The sequence below is a fragment of the Salvelinus sp. IW2-2015 genome, linkage group LG25, assembly GCF_002910315.2.
Source record: "Salvelinus sp. IW2-2015 linkage group LG25, ASM291031v2, whole genome shotgun sequence".
Classification (NCBI taxonomy): Eukaryota; Metazoa; Chordata; class Actinopteri; order Salmoniformes; family Salmonidae; genus Salvelinus; species Salvelinus sp. IW2-2015.
In genome coordinates, this window is record NC_036865.1 from 16,824,680 (window position 1) to 16,845,019 (window position 20,340).

The 20,340-nt window shown below is 42.6% G+C and overlaps 1 protein-coding gene across 5 annotated transcripts in view; it reads right to left on the bottom strand.

The window, feature by feature from the left end:
* Positions 1-20,028, bottom strand: part of LOC111952072 (protein tyrosine phosphatase receptor type E) — a 62,747-nt gene extending 42,719 nt beyond the window's left edge. For 3 of the 5 annotated variants that reach the window (XM_023970541.2, XM_023970540.2, XM_070434959.1), the window contains exon 1: positions 19,796-20,028. The gene's annotated coding sequence lies outside the window, so the exon portion shown is untranslated. The remainder of the gene's footprint in view (positions 1-19,795) is intronic. The other 2 variants (XM_023970544.2, XM_023970543.2) reach the window with 1 other exon arrangement.
* Positions 20,029-20,340: the final 312 nt, after the last annotated feature.

Sequence of the window (20,340 nt, forward strand, 5' to 3'; positions counted from 1 at the left end):
TGTCACTTCTCCTGCGTTCAGTGCAAGCAGAGTCAGAGTATATGCAGCAGTTTGGGCCGCCTGGCTCATTGCGAACTGTGAAGACCATTTCTTCCTAACAAAGACTGTAATTAATTTGCCAAAATGTTACATAATTATGTCATAACATTGAAGGTTGTGCAATGTAACAGCAATATTTAGACTTTGGGTTGCCACTCGTTCGTTAAAATACGGAACGGTTCTGTATTTCACTGAAAGAATAAACATTTTGTTTTCGAAATGATAGTTTCTGGATTTTACCATATTAATGACCAAAGGCTCGTATTTCTGTGTGTTTATTATATTATAATTAAGTCTATGATTTGATATTTGATAGAGCAGTCTGACTGAGCGGTGGTAGGCAGCAGCAGGCTCGTAAGCATTCATTCAAACAGCACTTTACTGTGTTTGCCAGCATCTCTTAGCAATGCGCTGTTTATGACTTCAAGCCTATCAACTCACGAGATTAGGCTGGCAATACTATAGTGTGTCACATCCTGACCTTAGTTCCTTTTTTATGTCTCTATTTTGGTTTGGTCAGGGCGTGAGTTGGGGTGGGCATTCTATGTTTTGTTCTATTTTTTGTATTTCTGTGTTTGGCCTGGTATGGTTCCCAATCAGAGGCAGCTGTCTATCATTGTCTCTGATTGAGAACCATACTTAGGTAGCCTGTTCCCACCTGTGTTTGTGGGTAGTTGTTTTCTGTTTTGTCTTTGTTTCACCTGACAGGACTGTTTCGATTTTCGTTTTTTCACTTTTGTTATTTTGTTATTGCAGTGTTCAGTTTATTTATTCAAATTAACATGGACACTTACCACGCTGCGTTTTGGTCCGATCCTTCCTATTCCTCATCTGAAGAAGACGACGATCGTTACAGAACTACCCACCAAAAAAGGACCAAGCAGCGTGGTAAGGAGGAGCAGCGCTATCTGGAGAAATGGACATGGGAGGAGATATTGGACGGCAAGGGACCCTGGGCACAGGCTGGGGAATATCGCCGCCCCAAAGAAGAACTGGAGGCAGCTAAAGCTGAGCGGCGGCGATATGAGGTAAGGCAGCGCAACAGGCACGAGAGGCAGCCCCCCCAAAAACACGGGGAGATTGGCGGAGTCAGGCGATAGACCTGAGCCAACTCCCCGTGCTTACCGGAAGAAGCTTAGTACTGGTCAGGCACCGTGTTATGCGGTGAAGCGCACGGTGTCACCAGTACGCGCTCATAGCCCGGAGCGCTATAGGCCAGCCCCCCGCAAGTGCCATGCGAGAGTGGGCATCCAGCCAGGGCGGATTGTGCCAGCTCAGCGTGTTTGGTCTCCGGTACGCCGTTTCGGCCCAGGGTATCCTGCGCCGGCTTTGTGTACTGTGTCTCCGGGGCGCTGGGAGGGTGCAGTTCGCCCTATGCCTGCGCTCCGCCCATGCCGGGCGAATGTGTGCATTGAGCCTAAGGGAGAGGTGCGAGTGGTATGCACCAGATCTCCAGTGCTCCCCCACAGCCCGGTTCGACCTGTGCCTGCACTCTGGAGGGGCCGGGCTAAAGTGGGCATTCAGCCTGGAGGAGTGGTGCCAAGGCTGCGCACCAGGGCTCCAGTGCTCCCCCACAGCCCGGTCTATCCGGTGCCTCCTCTACGCACCAGGCCTTCTGTAGGTCTCCCCAGCCTGGTGGGGCCTGTGGCAGCCCCACGCACCAGGCTGTCTCTCCGTCTCCTCCCTCCAGGTTCTCTCTCAAGTCCGGAGCTGCCAGGGCCGCCCGTCAGTCCGGAGCTGCCAGAGCCGCCCTCCTGTCCAGAGCTGCCAGAGCCGCCCGTCAGTCCGGAGCTGCCAGAGCCTCCCGTCAGTCCGGAGCTGCCAGAGCCGGTATTCAGTATTGTTGTAGTTGTCATTATTACAAATACTGATATATATTACAAATATATATATCAGTATCAGTATCGGCGTTGAAAAATCATAATCGGGCGATCTCTACCCTGTATATTTCTTCGCCATTGTTATTTTACTGCTGCTCTTTAATTAGTTGTACCTTTTATTTCATTTTTTTGTAGCCATTTTTCTTAAAACTGCATTGTTGGTTAAGGGCTTGTAAGTAAGCATTTCACTGTAAGGTCAACACCTGTTGTATTCGGCGCATGTGACAAATAACATTTGATTTGATTTGCTATTTTACTCATGGTCCAAACCTCAATGACAAGATAAGAACTGCGATATTGATTGATGCGTGTATATAATTCCATCCTGTGAAATGGTAATGAAGATTGACAGCAAAAATGGAGTAGCAGTTACCAAGCAGAATTTGTGACATGCAAATAAACAAGTTACACAGTAATTTACTGTAAAATACAGGTTCAGATTCTCCTCATCCCAGTACATGTATGAGGACAAATCTGAACCTGTATTTTACAGTAAATGAAAGGTGTCTAACATTCCTTGTCATAACATAAGCTACTAACATCTGTAGTTGTGGTCTGCCGATTCAAGAGAGATACTGAACACGGATGTGTGGAGAAGTTTGTGGAGTTTTTGCAAAGTGGATGTGTGGAGAAGTTTGTGGAGTTTTTGCAAAGTGGATGTGTGCATTTTAAATGCTAACGGTATACATATTTATCATCACAGATATTGCATATCATGTCATGAATGACTGTGATTGAGTTAGAGTGTGGATGGAAGAGCAAACCTCAACCGCTGACTCCAGAGATCCCCACCCTTGAGTTTCAGCGGACCAAAAATGACACTTCTAGGCCACAGCCAAGGCAGGACCAGGAAAAGGAAAACATGATAATTAGCATAACAACTGAACAAATTACTCCTCACACATAACAGACGATACGGACACAGTGTTGTTTGCGTCACTTCCTGTTGAATCTGCAGACGTGTTGCTGTGCGTTTTGTTGCTGTGCGTTTTGCTGCCAACTTTACTTTGCTAGCTGCCAACTTTACGTTTTTTTGTTTTGTTTTTGTTTTTAATTACCGTTTATATTTTTTGTTTTTTTTCCATCGCAACTTTTTTCCCTCATTCAACTTTTTCACTCCGGACGCTTTATCTGGACATGGTTCGTCAACACCTTCAACAGCCGAAGCTAAGTAGTAACATTAACATGATGTCTTCTAATTGCAGTCGCTGTACTCATAATATACAGGAGAACGATCGCCTTACGGCGAGAATAGCTGTGCTAACAAGCCCAGCTTCAGACGCAATCGTTAGGCCAAGGGTAATTTCAGTGTAGGAAAGGAAGAACAGCGTCTGTGCCACCAGTAAGTACAGATAGTAACGTTAGTATAAATCCCCCCGCACAGTCCCCGCAGCCGGACAACTTTCTCATGGCTTCTGGAGGGAAATGCTGTTGGAATGCTCAACCGGTGTTCGCTCATTCAGCCGGACAGAAACTTTCAACCGTTCTCCCCATTATGTAGCGAGTCGGAGTCTGAGTCTGAGTCTTCTCTTGTCTCTACTCTCCCGTTACGGGGTCTGAGACGCCGAAGGCTCCCACCATTAGCTCTGACAAATTGAAAACCCTAGTCATTGGCGACTCCATTACCCCGCAGTATTAGACTTAAAGCGAATCACCCAGCGATCATACACTGTTTACCAGGGGGCAGGGCTACCGACGTTAAGGCTAATCTAAAGATGGTGCTGGCTAAAGCTAAATCTGGCGAGTGTGAAGAGTATAGAGATATTGTTTATCCACGTCGGCACCAACGATGTTAGGATGAAACAGTCAGAGGTCACCAAGTGCAACATAGCTTCAGCGTGTAAATCAGCTAGAAAGATGTGTCGGCATCGAGTAATTGTCTCTGGCCCCCTCCCAGTTAGGGGAGTGACGAGCTCTACAGCAGAGTCTCAGCACTCAATCGCTGGTTGAAAACTGTTTTCTGCCCCTCCCAAAAGATAGAAATTTGTAGATAATGGCCCTCTTTCTGGGCCTCACCCACAAACAGGACCAAGCCTGACCTGCTGGAGGAGTGACGGACTCCATCCTAGCTGGAGGGGTGCTCTCATCTTATCTACCAACATAGATAGGGTCTAACTCCTCTAGCCCCACAATGAAATAGGGTGCAGGCCAGGCAGCAGGCTGTTAGCCAACCTGCCAGCTTAGTGGAGTCTGCACAATAGCACAGTCAGTGTAGTCAGCTCAGCCATACCCATTGAGACTGTGTCTGTGCCTCGACCTAGGTTGGCAAAACTAAACATGGCGGTGTTTCGCCTTAGCAATCTTATTAGGATAAAGACCTCTCCATTCCTGCCATCATTGAAAGAGATCGTGATACCTCACATCTCAAAATAGGGTTACTTAATGTTAGATCCCTCACTTCAAAGGCAGTCATAGTCAATGAACTAATCACTGATCATAATCTTGATGTGATTGGCCTGACTGAAACATGGCTTAAGCCTGATGAATTTTACTGTGTTAAATGAGGCCTCACCTCCTGGTTACACTAGTGACCATATCCCCCGTGCATCCCGCAAAGGCGGAGGTGTTGCTAACATTTACGATAGCAAATTTCAATTTACAAAAAAAAAAATGGCATTTTTCGTCTTTTGAGCTTCTAGTCATGAAATCTATGCAGTCTACTCAATCACTTTTTATAGCTACTGTTTACAGGCCTCCTGGGCATATACAGCGTTCCTCTCTGAGTTTCCTGAATTCTTATCAGACCTTGTAGTCATAGCAGATCATATTCTAATTTTTGGTGATTTTAATATTCACATGGAGAAGTCCACAGACCCACTCCAAAAGTCTTTCGGAGCCATTATCGACTCAGTGGGTTTTGTCCAACATGTCTCTGGACCTACTCACTGCCACAGTCATACTCTGGACCTAGTTTTGTCCCATGGAATAAATGTTGTAGATCTTAATGTTTTTCCACATAATCCTGGACTATCGGACCACCATTTTATTACGTTTGCAATTGCAACAAATAATCTGCTCAGACCCCAACCAAGGAGCATCAAAAGTCGTGCTATAAATTCCAGACAACACAAAAATTCCTTGATGCCCTTCCAGACTCCTTCTGCCTACCCAAGGACGTCAGAGGACAAAAAATCAGTTAACCACCTAACTGAGGAACTCAATTTAACCTTGCGCAATACCCTAGATGCAGTTGCACCCCTAAAAACGAAAAAATTTGTCATAAGAAACTAGCTCCCTGGTATAACAGAAAATACCCGAGCTTTGAAGCAAGCTTCCAGAAATTGGAACGGAAATGGCGCCACACACCAAACTGGAAGTCTTCCGACTAGCTTGGAAAGACAGTACCGTGCAGTACCGAAGAGCCCTCACTGCTGCTCGATCATCCTACTTTTCCAACTTAATCGAGGAAAATAAGAACAATCCAAAATTCTTTTTTTGATACTGTTGCGAAACTAACTAAAAAGCAGCATTCCCAAGAGAGGATGGCTTTCACTTCAGCAGTAATAAATTCATGAACTTCTTTGAGGAAAAGATCATGACATTAGAAAGCAAATTACGGACTCCTCTTTGAATCTGCGTTTCCTCCAGGGCTTAGCTGTCCTGGATCTGCACAGCTCTGCGAGGGCTGGATCGGGAGAGACACTTAAGTGTTTTAGTACTATATCTCTTGACACAATGATGAAAATAATCATGGCCTCTAAACCTTCAAGCTGCAATACTGGATCCTATTCCTACTAAACTGCTGAAGGAGCTGCTTCCTGTGCTTGGCCCTCCTATGTTGAACATAATAAACAGCTCTCTATCCACCGGATGTGTACCAAACTCACTAAAAGTGGCAGTGATAAAGCCTCTCTTGAAAAAGCCAAACCTTGACCCGGAAAATATAAAAAAACTATCGGCCTATACTGAATCTTCCATTCCTCTCAAAGATTTTAGAAAAAGCTGTTGCGCAGCAACTCACTGCCTTTCTGAAGACAAATAATGTATACGAAATGCTTCAGTCTGGTTTTAGACCCCATCATAGCACTGGACTGCACTTGTGAAGGTGGTAAATGACCTTTAATGGGTCAGACCGAGGCTCTGCATCTGTCCTCGTGCTACTAGACCTTAGTGCTGCTTTGACACCATCGATCACCACATTCTTTTGGAGAGACTGGAAACCCAAATTGGTCTACACGGACAAGTTCTGGCCTGGTTTAGATCTTACCTGTCGGAAAGATATCAGTTTGTCTCTGTGAATGGTCTGTCCTCTGACAAATCAACTGTACATTGGGTGTTCCTCAAGGTTCCGTTTTAGGACCACTATTGTTTTCACTATATATTTTACCTCTTGGGGATGTTTATCGAAAACATAATGTTAACTTTCACTGCTATGCGGATGACACACAGCTGTACATTTCAATGAAACATGGTGAAGCCCCAAAAATTGCCCTCGCTAGAAGCCTGTGTTTCAGACATAAGGAAGTGGATGGCTGAAAACTTTCTACTTTTAAACTCGGACAAAACAGAGATGCTTGTTCTAGGTCCCAAGAAACAAAGAGATCTTCTGTTAAATCTGACAATTCATCTTGATGGTTGTAAAGTCGTCTCAAATAAACTGTGAAGGACCTCGGCGTTACTCTTGACCCTGATCTCTCTTTTGACGAACATATCAAGACTGTTTCAAGACAGCTTTTTTCATCTACGTAACATTGCAAAAATCAGAAATTTCAGTCCAAAAATGATGCAGAAAAATTAATCCATGCATTTGTTATCTATCTAGTTAGACTAACTGCAATGCTCTACTTTCCGGCTACCCGGATAAAGCACTAATAAACTTCAGTTAGTGCTAAATACGGCTGCTAGAATCCTGACTAGAACCAAGAAATTTGATCATATTACTCCAGTGCTAGCTTCCCTACACTGGCTTCTCTTAAGGCAAGGGCTGATTTCAAGGTTTTACTGTTAACCTATAAAGCGTTACATGGGCTTGCTCCTACCTATCTTTCCGAGTTGGTCCTGCCGTACATACCAATACGTACGCTACGGTCACAAGACGCAGGCCTCCTAATTGTCCCTAGAATTTCTAAGCAAACAGCGGGAGGCAGGGCTTTCTCCTATAGATCTCCATTTTTATGGAACAGTCTGCCTACCCATGTGAGAGACGCAGACTCGGTCTCAACCTTTAAGTCTTTACTGAAGACTTATCTCTTCAGTAGGTCATATGATTGAGTGTAGTCTGGCCCAGGAGTGTGAAGGTGAACGGAAAGGCTCTGGAGCAACGAACCGCCCTTGCTGTCTCTGCCAGGCCGGTTCCCTCTCTCCACTGGATTCTCTGCCTCTAACCCTTGTTACAGGGGCTGAGTCACTGGCTTGCTGGTGCTCTTTCATGCGTCCCTAGGAGGGGTGCGTCACTTGATTGGGTTGAGTTACTGACGTGATCTTCCTGTCTGGGTTGGCGCCCCCCCTGGTTTGTGCTGTGGTGGAGACCTTTGTGGGCTATACTCGGCCTTGTCTCAGGATTGTAAGTTGGTGTTTGAGGATTTCCCTCTAGTGTTGCGGGGGCTGTGCTTTGGCAAAGTGGGTGGGTTATATCCTTCCTATTTGGCCCTGTCCGGGGGGTTCTTCGGATGGGCCACAGTGTCTCCTGACCGCTCCTGTCTCAGCCTCCAGTATTTATGCCTGCAGTAGTTTGTGTCGGGGGCTAGGGTCAGTTGGTTACCTGGAGTACTTCTCCTGTCTTATCCAGTGTCCTGTGTGAATTTAAGTATGTCTCTCTAATTCTCTCGTTCTCTCTTTCTCTCTGAGAACCTGAGCCTAGGACCATACGTCAGGACTACCGGGCATGATGACACCTTGCTGTCCCAGTCCGCCTGGCCTTGCTGCTATTCCAGTTTCAACTGTTCTGCCTGTGGTTACGGAACCCCTACCTGTCCCAGACCTGCTGTTTTCAACTCTTAATGATCGGCTATGAAAAGCCAACTGAGATTTATTCCTGATTATTATTTGACCATGCTTGTCATTTATGAACATTTTGAAAATCTTGGCTCTCTCTAATTTTCTCCTTCTCTCTTCTTCCTCTCGGAGGCCCTGGGCCCGAGGACCATGCGTCGGGACTGCCGCCCGTGGTGACTCCTTGCTGTCCCCAGTCCGCCTGGCCTTGCTGCTATTCCAGTTTCAGCTGTTCTGCCTGCGGTTATGGAACCGCCACCTGTCCAGACCTGTTGTTTTCAACTCTTGATGTCGGCTATGAAAAGCCAACTGAAAATTATTCATGATTATTATTTGACCATGCTTGTCACTTATGAACTTTTGAACATCTTGGCATAGTTTCTGTTATAATCTCCACCCGGCACAGCCAGAAGAGGACTGGCCACCCCTCATAGCCTGGTTCCTCTCTAGGTTTCTTCCTAGGTTTTGGCCTTTCTAGGGAGTTTTTCCTAGCCACCGTGCTTCTACACCTGCATTACTAGCTGTTTGGGGTTTTAGGCTGGGTGTCTGTACAGCACTTCGAGATATTAGCTGATGTACGAAGGGCTATATAAAATAAAATTGATTGATTGATTGATTGATTGAACAAATCATCCTACAATGTGGGTTTCAACTTGAACAGAAATGCATGGTAACTAGTGTCATAATCATGAAACACACTTTACAGTTTCAGTCTCTAATGTTCCAAGTTAGCTTCTCACAGTTGGGATTCATGACTGCTAAACAGCTCTTCGTGTTATGATGCAGACGGGCTCATTAAAGTGAATAGACATTTCCTTCTCTCCCCCGTCATTTACTCACTGAAACCACTGGCATCCCCTATTAATGAACATCCTCTCCACTGAGTCAGATCAGCACACATCAAGTTGTTGAACGATATCTGATGTAAAACACACAACATGAAATCACGACTTGACGGTGGTCATCCTGTTGATGACCTTGCCCCTCACTGTGATGCTGCTACTAACTGTCTATTACAGTAATGTTATGGCAAGGTCCATTTATTATACCAGAGGATATAGGGTTGGTATCACCAACACATCCCAGTCCCACAATCCATATAAGGAACATGGAGCAAATGGAGCAAATCCATTCCCACACAATGTATCATTATGACAACAGGGAAACTTTGTTGTGTGTTCCTTTGGCAAGCCAACCTCCTCCCACGGCTTATACCACAGGGACAGTGCAAGGCCAGGCGTACCTCATCAACTTGGTTTGCTCCAGGGTGACTAATGCATTGTAAAATGCACATTGAGGTTGATACTTCAACGTGTCATGTTTTCACTCCCCCATAAACAGATGTAGCCTATGCACATGCATACAAGTGCACACAAGGTTTCTCTCCCTCTTCTTTCCCTCACGCCAACAGGCCTCCTAATCGACAGGAGCATCTTATTTCAATGACGCAAGGCAGACTAAATCAAATGCGTAACAACATTCTAGAGCCTCTTAACTTTATCCTCCCAATTGTAATTACCAGCCGCTCAAAGACAGATTGAAAGTAGCAATAAGCTCAGATGCACCCCCTATGTCAGCTTTAGAAGAACACATACCAGGGTGGTTTGCAAGCGTCACTCAATACGTATGGTCTGCAATATTTGCCTTTGGGTATACAGGGCAGTTAAAAATAAAAAGGTCAATTTTCCTTGACAATTAATCAATTTTGATATAAGCGAGCCACCTTAACACTTCCTGCCAATACTATGCAACTCAATCTTTGCAAAGATTTGAATGACTGAAACACAAAATACGAATAATGACAGATGGATGAGGTAGCCTCTGTGTTTATTTTCTGCCATTTGCAAACACAGTGATGTCAACATGATTCCCAGTGTCCTCCCTAGTGTTATTGTCTGTAAATCTGATAACACTGACAACATATCATGGAATACATTTGATTGATTGATTGAGTTTACAGCCAATTCCCATTTCAGATTAGCATGGAAAATGGCTTGTTTGACCTCTCTCTAGACTCATTCTCCTTAGAGATGGCCAATTCATCGATATCCACTTCCTCTCATCTAATCTCTCCCTCTCATCCTCCCCTACCATACCTTTTTCATCCATCCAACCCTAATGCTCTATTGTCCAGCCTCATGCCTGATGGGACTGTAAAGGCAGCAGGAAGAGATTTTATAGCTGTAATATAATTGCACATCTATGGCAACCATTGAATTATTCTTCAGACAGATTGCAATCTGAATTTTTTTGGCAAACAATGTCAGAGCATGGAAGTGGATCTTGAAATTCATATAACAACTCTGTGCAACCATGGGCGTGTTCTGTATGTGTTTCAGTGTATGAACAAACTGTAGTAAACAACGAGTAATGATACCTTTACTCTCAAGATAAGAGCAACAAGGGATTCATTCAACTACACATGTATTTAACCTATTCTGTGTTGTCAAATTGGTGCCGATAAAGAAAAGGAGATGAAGACAGGAAACCCCTTTTTAAAACATTTGACATACTCATGCATGGGTGTAGCTGATGGTTCAGCCTTAATGTGGTCACTGGTTACTTGAGTCAAAAAGAGGAAGTGTATACAGTGCCTTCAGAAAGTATTAATACTCCTTGATTTATTCCACATTTTGTTGTGTTACAAAAAAAAAAATTACGTTCACCGAGTAAAAATGTAATAATCCCCCCTCAATCACACACGGGTTATTGTCAAGTTAAACAAAAAAAATATATATATTTGGGCTACACTGCACATTATTACATTGTACACGTTCTGCCTGTGGACATCTGTTCTACAATGTGCCAGCAGAGAATGATAACCTTTGTTGGCATAATTGATCTCTTTCAGGCAGAGAGTATTCACCTTTTCATCCACTGTATTGAAAAAGTGAGAAAGAGGGAAAGTGTGTGGTGTTCCTTTCAACTCTATAGTGACATCCAGCTTAAGCCAAAGCCAGGCCCAGCTCCAGCTACACTTGATCTCTGAATCTACTTGTTTAACAAGCAAAGCCTCATTTTCACCTAATTCTCTCATTCTGAAAATTAACCACATACTGTAGAGGAAAAACATTAGTTCACAGATAGTAGTTAGTTCGTTAGCTAGTTAACATTTCACACAGATTGCCAGGGTCCAGTAAGCAACTAACGCGTTATAACTTGAGGAACAGCAAGGAGTCGTATACCAGTTAATACTATAGCGAATTAGAGTATTAGGTTACTAGCATTAGCTCATCTGATGTTGTAACGTTGGCTAATGTTGCTCAACATTTCTCTGACAAGCTAACGGAGAATTCGATCCAGCTAGGAAGATACTTAACAATGCTAATAATACTTGTTCCACCACACTTTCTCCCTCACCTCAAACTTTACAAATGCCAGTTGTTTTTCGGTTACAGCTCATGAGGTAGGCTTCATCACCTTCTCACCCCCGTCTCCGTGGTCAGGCTTCTCACCTACCTCTTCAGTATTGTTCAGGGGACTCGCTGCTGCTTCTTTGGGAGACTGGTTATTGTTCGGAATTTCGGATGACTGACGTGCCCAAAGTAAACTGCCTGTTACTCAGGCCCAGAAGCTAGGATATGCATATACTTGGTAGCATTGGATAGAACACACTCTGAAGTTTCTAAAATGGTTAAGAGAATGTCTGTGACTATAACATAACTGATATGGCAGGCGAAATCCATCCAGTTTTTTTTTTTTTTAGGTCACAGGCCATTTCAGTGCTAGCCTATGGGAAATACAAATAGATAGGACCCAGATTGCAGTTCTTATGGCTTCCACTTGATGTCAACAGTCTTTAGAAAGGGTTTCAGGCTTGTTTTTGAAAAATGAGCAAGTAGTTGGACAAACTACAAGGTGTCTCTCATTAGAAAAGTAGTCTTGTTGGCGCGTGAATGAGTTGCGCTCACTTCGTTATTTATCTTCCCTATTGAACATACTATTCTCCGTCTTAAATATTATCGTTTATTTAGATATTAAAGTACCTGGGGATTAATTAGAAACATCGTTTGACTTGTTTGGACGAACTTTACCGGTAACTTTTTGGATTTGTTTGTATGCATGTTGAACAAGTGGATTACTGAGATCATTGGCACCAACTAAACAGACTTTTTGGATATAAAGAAGGACTTTATCGAACAAAACAACGTTTCATTGTGTAGCTGGGACCCTTGGGATTGCAAACAGAGGAAGATCTTCAAAGGTAAGTGATTTATTTAATCGCTATTTGTGATTTTGTGACGCCTGTGCACATTGTAAAAAGTATTTTGATGTGCGGCGCTGTCCTCAGATAATCGTACGGTATGCTTTCCCCGTAAAGCCTTTTTTTAAATCTGACAACGCGGTTGGATTAACAAGAAGTTAAGCTTTTAAATTATTTATGACACTTGTATTTTCATGAATGTTTAATATTACGATTTTTGTATTTTGAATTTCGCACTCTGCAATTTCACCGGATGTTGGCGTAGGTGTCCCGCTAGCGGTTTATGCGCCTAAACAGATTTAAACTGGCAAACTGCCTTTCCACTCTCCACTTTCCAGAATGCGCGCTGATGCTGTAACTAGCAAATTGATTGTTTGTTCTCTCTTCAGTCGCATGCTGCATTCTATTTATATGTGAATGATTGGCTGAGCCTTGGATACAGCCAGTATTGGTCCAAACGCACATCACTCGTTCGCATACAGCCAGTAGTTATCCAAAGCACCCCACCGCCAGAAATATACAATTTACATACAGTTGAAGTCGGAAGTTTACATACACCTTAGCCAAATACATTTAAACTCAGTTTTTCACAATTCCTGACATTTAATCCTAGTAAAAATTCCCTGTCTTAGGTCAGTTAGGATCACCACTTTATTTTAAGAATGTGAAATGTCAGAATAAWAGCAGAGAGTGATTTATTTCAGCTTTTATTTCTTTCATCACATTTCCAGTGGGTCAGAAGTTTACATACACTCAATTAGTATTTGGTAGCATTGCCTTTAAATTGTTTTAACTTGGGTCAAATGTTTCGGTAGCCTTCCACAAGCTTCCCAATAAGTTGGGTGAATTTTGGCCCATTCCTTCTGACAGAGCTGGTGTAACTGAGTCAGGTTTGTAGGCCTCATTGCTCGCACACGCTTTTTCAGTTCTGCCCACAAATGTTCTCTAGGATTGAGGTCAGGGCTTTGTGATGCCACTCCAATACTTGACTTTTGTTGTCCTTAAGCCATTTTGCCACAATTTGGAAGTATGCTTGGGTCATTGTCCATTTGGAAGACCCATTTGCGACCAAGCTTTAACTTCCTGACTGATGTCTTGGATGTTGCTTCAATATATCACATAATTTACCGTCCTCATGACGCCATCTATTATGTGAAGTGCACCCGTCCTCCTACAACAAAGCACCCCCACAACATGATGCTGCACCCCAATGCTTCACTGTTGGGATGGTGTTCTTCGGTTTTGCAAGCCTCCCCTTTTCCTCCAAACATAACGATGGTCATTATGGCAAACAGTTCTATTTCTGTTTATCAGACCATAGGACATTTCTCCAAAAGTACGATCTTTTGTCCCATGTGCAGTTACAAACCGTAGTCTGGCTTTTTATGGCGTTTTGGAACAGTGGCTTTGTTCTTTGCTGAGTGGCCTTTCAGGTTATGTCGATATAGACTCGTTTTACTGTGAATATACAGTGAGGGAAAAAAGTATTTGATCCCCTGCTGATTTTGTACGTTTGCCCACTGACAAAGAAATGATCAGTCTATAATTTTAATGGTAGGTTTATTTGAACAGTGAGAGACAGAATATCAACAAAAAAATCCAGAAAACGCATGTCAAAAAATGTTTGAATTGATTTGCATTTTAATGAGGGAAATAAGTATTTGACCCTCTGCAAAACATGACTTAGTACTTGTGGCAAAACCCTTGTTGGCAATCAAGAGGTCAGACGTTTTCTTGTAGTTGGCCAACAGGTTTGCACACATCTCAGGAGGATTTTGTCCACTCCTCTTTGCAGGATCTTTCTTCAAGTCATTAAGGTTTCGAGGGACGTTTGGCAACTGCGAACCTTCAGCTCCTCCAAGATTTTCTATGGGATTAAGGTCTGGAGACTGGCTAGGCACTTCGGGACTTAATGTGCTTCTTCTTGAGCCACTCCTTTGTTGCCTTGGCCGTGTGTTTTGGGTCATTGCCATGCTGGAATAATCCCCGACCCTTTTCAATACCCTGGCTGAGGGAAGGAGGTTTTTCCCAAGATTTGACGGTCATGGCCCCGTCCATCGTCCCTTTGATGCGGTGAAGTTGTCCTGTCCCTTTAGCAGAAAACACCCCCAAAGCATAATGTTTTCACCTCCATGTTTGACGGTGGGGATGGTTTCTTGGGGTCATAGGCAGCATTCTCCCTCCTCCAAACACGGCAAGTTGGGTTGATTGCCAAAAGACTCAATTTTGGTCTCATCTGACCACAACACGTTCACCCAGTTGTCCTCTGAATCATTCAGATGTTCATTTGGCAAACTTCAGACGGGCATGTATATGTGCTTTCTTGAGCAGGGGGACCTTGCGGGCGTGCAGGATTTCAGTCCTTCACGGCATAGTGTGTTACCAATTGTTTTCTTGATGACTATGGTCCCAGCTGCCTTGAGATCATTGACAAGATCCTCCTGTGTAGTTTGGGCTGATTCCTCACCGTTCTCATGATCATTGCAACTCCACGAGGTGAGATCTTGCATGGAGCCCCAGGTGAGGGAGATTGACAGTTTTTTGTGTTTCTTCCATTTGCGAATAATCAAGAAACTGTTGTCACCTTCTCACCAGCTGCTTGGCGATGGTCCTTGTAGCCCATTCCAGCCTTGTGTAGGTCTACAATCTTGTCCTGACATCCTTGGAGAGCTCTTTGGTCTTGGCCATGGTGGAGAGTTTGGAATCTGATTGATTGATTGCTTCTGTGGACAGGTGTCTTTTTATACAGGTAAGAAACTGAGATTAGGAGCACTCCCTTTAAGAGTGTGTCCTAATCTCGTTCGTTACTGTATGAAAGACACCTGGGAGCCAGAAATCTTTTTGATTGAGAAGGGTCAAATACTTATTTCCCTCATTAAAATGCAAATCAATTTATAACATTTTTGACATGCATTTTTCTGGATATTTTTGTTGTTATTCTGTCTCTCACTGTTCAAATAACCTACCATTAAAATTTAGACTGATAATTTCTTTGTCAGTGGGCAAACGTACAAAATCAGCAGGGGATCAAATACTTTTTTCCCTCACTGTAGATACTTTTGGACCTATTTCCTCCAGCATCTTCACAAGGTCCTTTGCTGTTGTTCTGGGATTCATTTGCACTTTTCACCCCAAAGTACGTTAATCTCTAGGAGACAGAATGTGCCTCCTTCCTGAGCGGTATGACGACTGCGTGGTCCCATGGTGTTGATACTGCATACTATTGTTTGTATAGATGAACGTGGTACCTTCAGGCATTTGGAAATTGCTCCCAAGGATGAACCAGACTTGTGGAGGTCTACAATGTTTTTTCTGAGGTCTTGGCTGATTTCTTTGGATTTTACCATGATGTCAAGCAAAGAGGCACTGAGTTTGAAGGTAGGCCTTGAAATACATCCACAGGTACACCTCCAATTGGCTCAAATGATGTCAATTAGCCTATCAGTAGCTTCTAAAGCCATGACATAATTTTCTGGAATTTTCCATGCTGTTTAAAGGCACAGTCAACTTAGTGTATGTAAACTTCTGAACTACTGGAATTGTGATACAGTGAATTATAAGTGAAATAATCTGTCTGTAAACAATTACTTGTGTCATGCACAAAGTAGATGTCCTAACCGACTTGCCAAAACTATAGTTTGTTAACAAGAAATTTGTGGAGTGGTTGAAAAATAATGCTTAATGCTTCCAACCTGAGTGTATGTAAACTTCCGACTTCAACTGTAAGTATTCACAGCCGTGAGTCAATACATGTTAGAATCACCTTTGGCAGCGATTACAGCTGTGAGTGTTTCGGGTAAGTCTAAGAAATTTGCACACCTGGATTGTACAATATTTGCACATTATTATTTGTTTTATTCTTCAAACTCTGTCACGTTTGTTGTTGATCTTTACTAGGCAGCCATTTTCAAGTCTTGCCATAGATTTTCAAGCTGATTTAAGTCTAAACTGTAACTAGGCCACTCAGGAACATTCAATGTTGTCTTGGTAAGCAACCCCAGGGTAATTTTGGCCTTGTGTTTTAGGTTATTGTCCTGCTGAAAGATGAATTTGTCTCCCAGTGGCTGTTGGAAAGCAGACCGAACCAAGTTTTCCTTTAGGATTTTGCCTGTGCTTAGCTCTATTCCATTTTTTTATCCTAAAAAACTCCCTAGTCCTTGCCGATGACAAGCATACCCATAACATGATGCAGCCACCACTATGCTTGAAAATATGAAGTAGTACTCAGTGATGTGTTGTGTTGGATTTGCCCCAAACATAACACCTTGTATTCAGGACATAAAGTTAATTTCTTTGCCATTTTTTAAAACAGTTTTACTTTAGCGCCTTATTGCAAATAGGATGCATGTTTTGGGATATTTTCCTTCTTTTCACTCTGTCATTTAGGTTAATATTGTAGAGTAATTACAATATTGTTGATCCATCCTCAGTTATCTCCTATCACAGCCATTAAACTCTAAGTTTTAAAGTCACCATTTGCCTCATGGTGAAATCCCTGAGCAGTTTCCTTCCTCTCTGGCAACTGAGTTAGGATCTATGTAGTGATTGGGTGTATTGATACACCCTCTAAAGTTTAATGAATAACTTCAGAATGCTCAAAGGGATATTCAATGTCTGCTTTTTTATTTTTACCCATCTACCAATAGGTGCCCTTCTTTACAAGGCACTGGAAAACCTCCCTGTTCTTAGTGGTTGAAATGCACTGCTCGACTGAGGGACCGTACAGGTAATTGTATGTGTGGGGTACAGAGATGAGGTAGTCATTAAAAAATCATGTTAAACAATATTATTGCACACAGAGTGAGTCCATGCAACTTATTATGTGAATTCTTAAGCACATTTTTAGGCTTGCCATAACAAAGGGGTTGAATACTTATTGACTCAAGCTTTTAATTTTAAATTCATTTGTATAAATGTCTAAAAACATAATTGCACTTTGACATGATTGGGTATTGTGTGTCGGCCAGTGACACCAAATCTCAATTTAATAAATTTTAAATTCAGGCTGTAACATAACAAAATATGGAAAAAGTCAAAGGGTGTGAATACTTTCTGAAGACACGGTAGGCTTACTCAATGCTAAACCATTTTGAGGAAACTCAAACCAATAGACACGTCTGCTAAGCTGTTTCAATCAGCCTTTCCTTCTGCTTTCTTGTAAGAGTAGACATAGTATATTGAATGCTGAGGAGATACCAAACCAGTTGGTAAAATCTTTTGTCCAAGCAAAAGCATAAAGGGTATTGTTGTTACTCCATGGGAATAGTATGCATTTGCAAAGGTCCAAGTTCACCACAAAATACACGTATTATGCCATTTGTTTGAAATGTCTCAGATAAAGTATTTAAGGCTCCAATCACATTTTCAGAGCTGATCTGATTGGTCAAAAGATCAATTAGCAAAAACAAACTATCAGATCTGGGCTGCCTGTCTAAACGCAGCCTAACTGGATTGCAATTGAGCAAAAGACAAACCTGCAAGACTGTTATTGAAGTGATTACCAACCCCCGGACTGTGAATCAGGACATGGGAAAAAAAAGTAATTATGAAATTAATCATCTCCATTTGAGCAACACATTGTATCTAATCCCATCCCACATATTTCCAGGTCGAGAAAGAAGATCACAGCCAATATATTATTCATAGACTTCTGGATAAAGCGTCTGTATATCAGTCTAAAATTATCTAGCTTTATTGGGTCATTTGATCAGGGATAGTGCTGAAGGACATTACACTGATATTGTGAATGAACAACATCTATAATTCATGCGTGAGAACATTGATTCATTTGAATGCTAGGCCTACGTCAAATAATGGACCAATTACTGCCAAATGTGGCCGCATAGTCTATTTACTGTTATACAGGCTAATAGAGTTTTCCTTACATTACACAGAGCAATTACTCGTTGCATATGGTATATCCTTTCAATTATGTGCCTTTGTTAAGAGGAACGGATTTTTAGAAAGATATGCAAACAAATCCACTCACTCACTCATTCAATCAATCAATCCCCCCGAAAGCTGTCTGATAGGCTAAATGCAGGCTCCTGTTATGCACAAGATGGAAAAGTCAATATTACCTCACTGATGAGCACACATAAACATATGCAGAGTTGAGCACAAGTTATTGCTGAAGTATTTACACAATTCCATGTCCTTATGTATTATGTACTTGGGGGTCCTGAGTGTCGCAGTGGTCAAAGGCACTGCATCTCAGTGCTAGAGGTGTCACTACAGACACCCTGGTTCGAATCCTGGCTGTATTACATTCGGCCGTGATTGGGAGTCCCATAGGGTGGCGCACAATTGTCCCAGCCAGCGTTGTCCGGGTTTGGCCGGTGTAGGCCGTCATTCTAAATAAGAATTTGTTCTTAACTGACAATAAAAATTAAGAGTAATCATTTGTATAATACTTATTTGACAATAACATATCTACTGCACCCCGAACAATTACAGTATCAAGCACATTTTTAGACGCACAGCTAGACATTAGGCAACCTGCGGTATTCGATAGCCTACTAATAAATATGCATTAATGTGTTCTCTGCTCCTCACGCCTTCACAACTCTGTCTAGACCAGGTGGACTAACCTCAACCTCCTTCACTGAAGGTGTGAGCAGGGCTGGCTCTAGCCTTTTGGGGGCCCTAAGCAATATTTGGTTGAGAGGCCCTCCCACCAAGCGGGCAAATATTTTTGTGGTCCCCCCCTTGACAGCGGAGAGAAAAATGTACATTTTAAAGTTAATTTCCTGCAATTGTACATATTTTGCCATCGGGTTGAGAGACATTTTTGCAGTTTTAAAGCAAATTTCCTGCAATTCTACACATTTTGCCACGACTTATGCCATATTAATGATATCTGAGTGAGATAACTCACAAAATCAAAATGGGGACCCCCTGGATGTCAGGGCTCCTGGGCATGTGCCCTGTGTGCCCGGTCGGTATTAGGGCATGTTTACTAAAAGTGTAGATAATTGGCTAGACTAACTAACCAATCTAAAAATGGATAGCTGACATGGCTAATTGAGCGACTGTCAGCAGCTGACAAAACAAGAGTACAACTTCTGATGCACAACCAAATTCTGAACTTGAACTTTGTGTACTCTCCTATTCTAACGCTCAACTGTAAATTGAGACCCAAACTGAGTTGCGGGGGCCCAAAGAGACTGATTATGCCTGGAGCCGGCCCTGGTTGTGAGAGTCTACTGCTGGTGAATATGAGCTACTGAAGGCTCAGAAATGTGCCATTTAAAAATGTTTAGATTCACAGTTATCAAACGTTATCAATGAATGCATTTGTGAATATTCTTGGTGGGAGCAAGCGGCGCGGGCTTGCTCCACTAACCCACATTTACTGTAGCGTAGGCTGCTACTGTATGGCTGTGTGTAGGCGTTGCCTACATGGGGTAACCTCTGTCTCATGCCAATTTAAGGAACAGCGGTATGCAACATATCGATTGATTCACGTTGCATTCGAAGATAGCACACAATATACCTAGGCTACATGGACAATCTGATAATACATGTTTTGACATTTGCCATATAACGTTAGCCTTAATGCGGTAGGCCTATTTACAGAGCTCGTTGACACGGATTTAATTGTCAAACATGATTGGGTGGGCTATGGATAGCCTACATTAGAGTGATATCTCAATAATACAATTTCAATTGGTTTTATGCTAACGAGGCTCAGGCTGGCATATGAATAACAGTGGCATCATCAAAGCAGAGGCATTCTTACCGTAGATGTAGGAAATGTGATCTCGCGGCGTCTTGAGGAATGATATGGTTTCTTGTCTGAGAAAATAAAAGCTCTGTTAATGTTTTTATTCACTGGTGTTTATGAGAAGTGGATATTAAAATGTAGCCTATCTTCCATGACACAAACCTCTTAGGAGAGGATTTATCTTGCTATTCGGCCGATAGAGAAGTCTTATGACAGTCCCTACGTTACAAATACGAGCGAACTAGTCCCTCCCCGGGGTGCATACATTAATCTGTAAATGAGCACCGCAGCAGAGCATCGCATCATCCACATTTCTGATGTTGATAGGATCTTGGATGTTCCATGATAATCTCTATGATTAAGTATTTTTGCTGTAACCACCTTGCCTTACGCTTTGAAGTGATATCGCACGAGTACCAGCATAAGTGTAATAAATATATTATAAACCGGCACAAGGCACACGGGCCTAGCCCAAAGTGAAGCAAATTAAAATGAGATTATTATTTTGGTAGCCTAAATGTGTCGTTTTTGTTTTATGTAAAGGCCTATCTAAAGTTTTT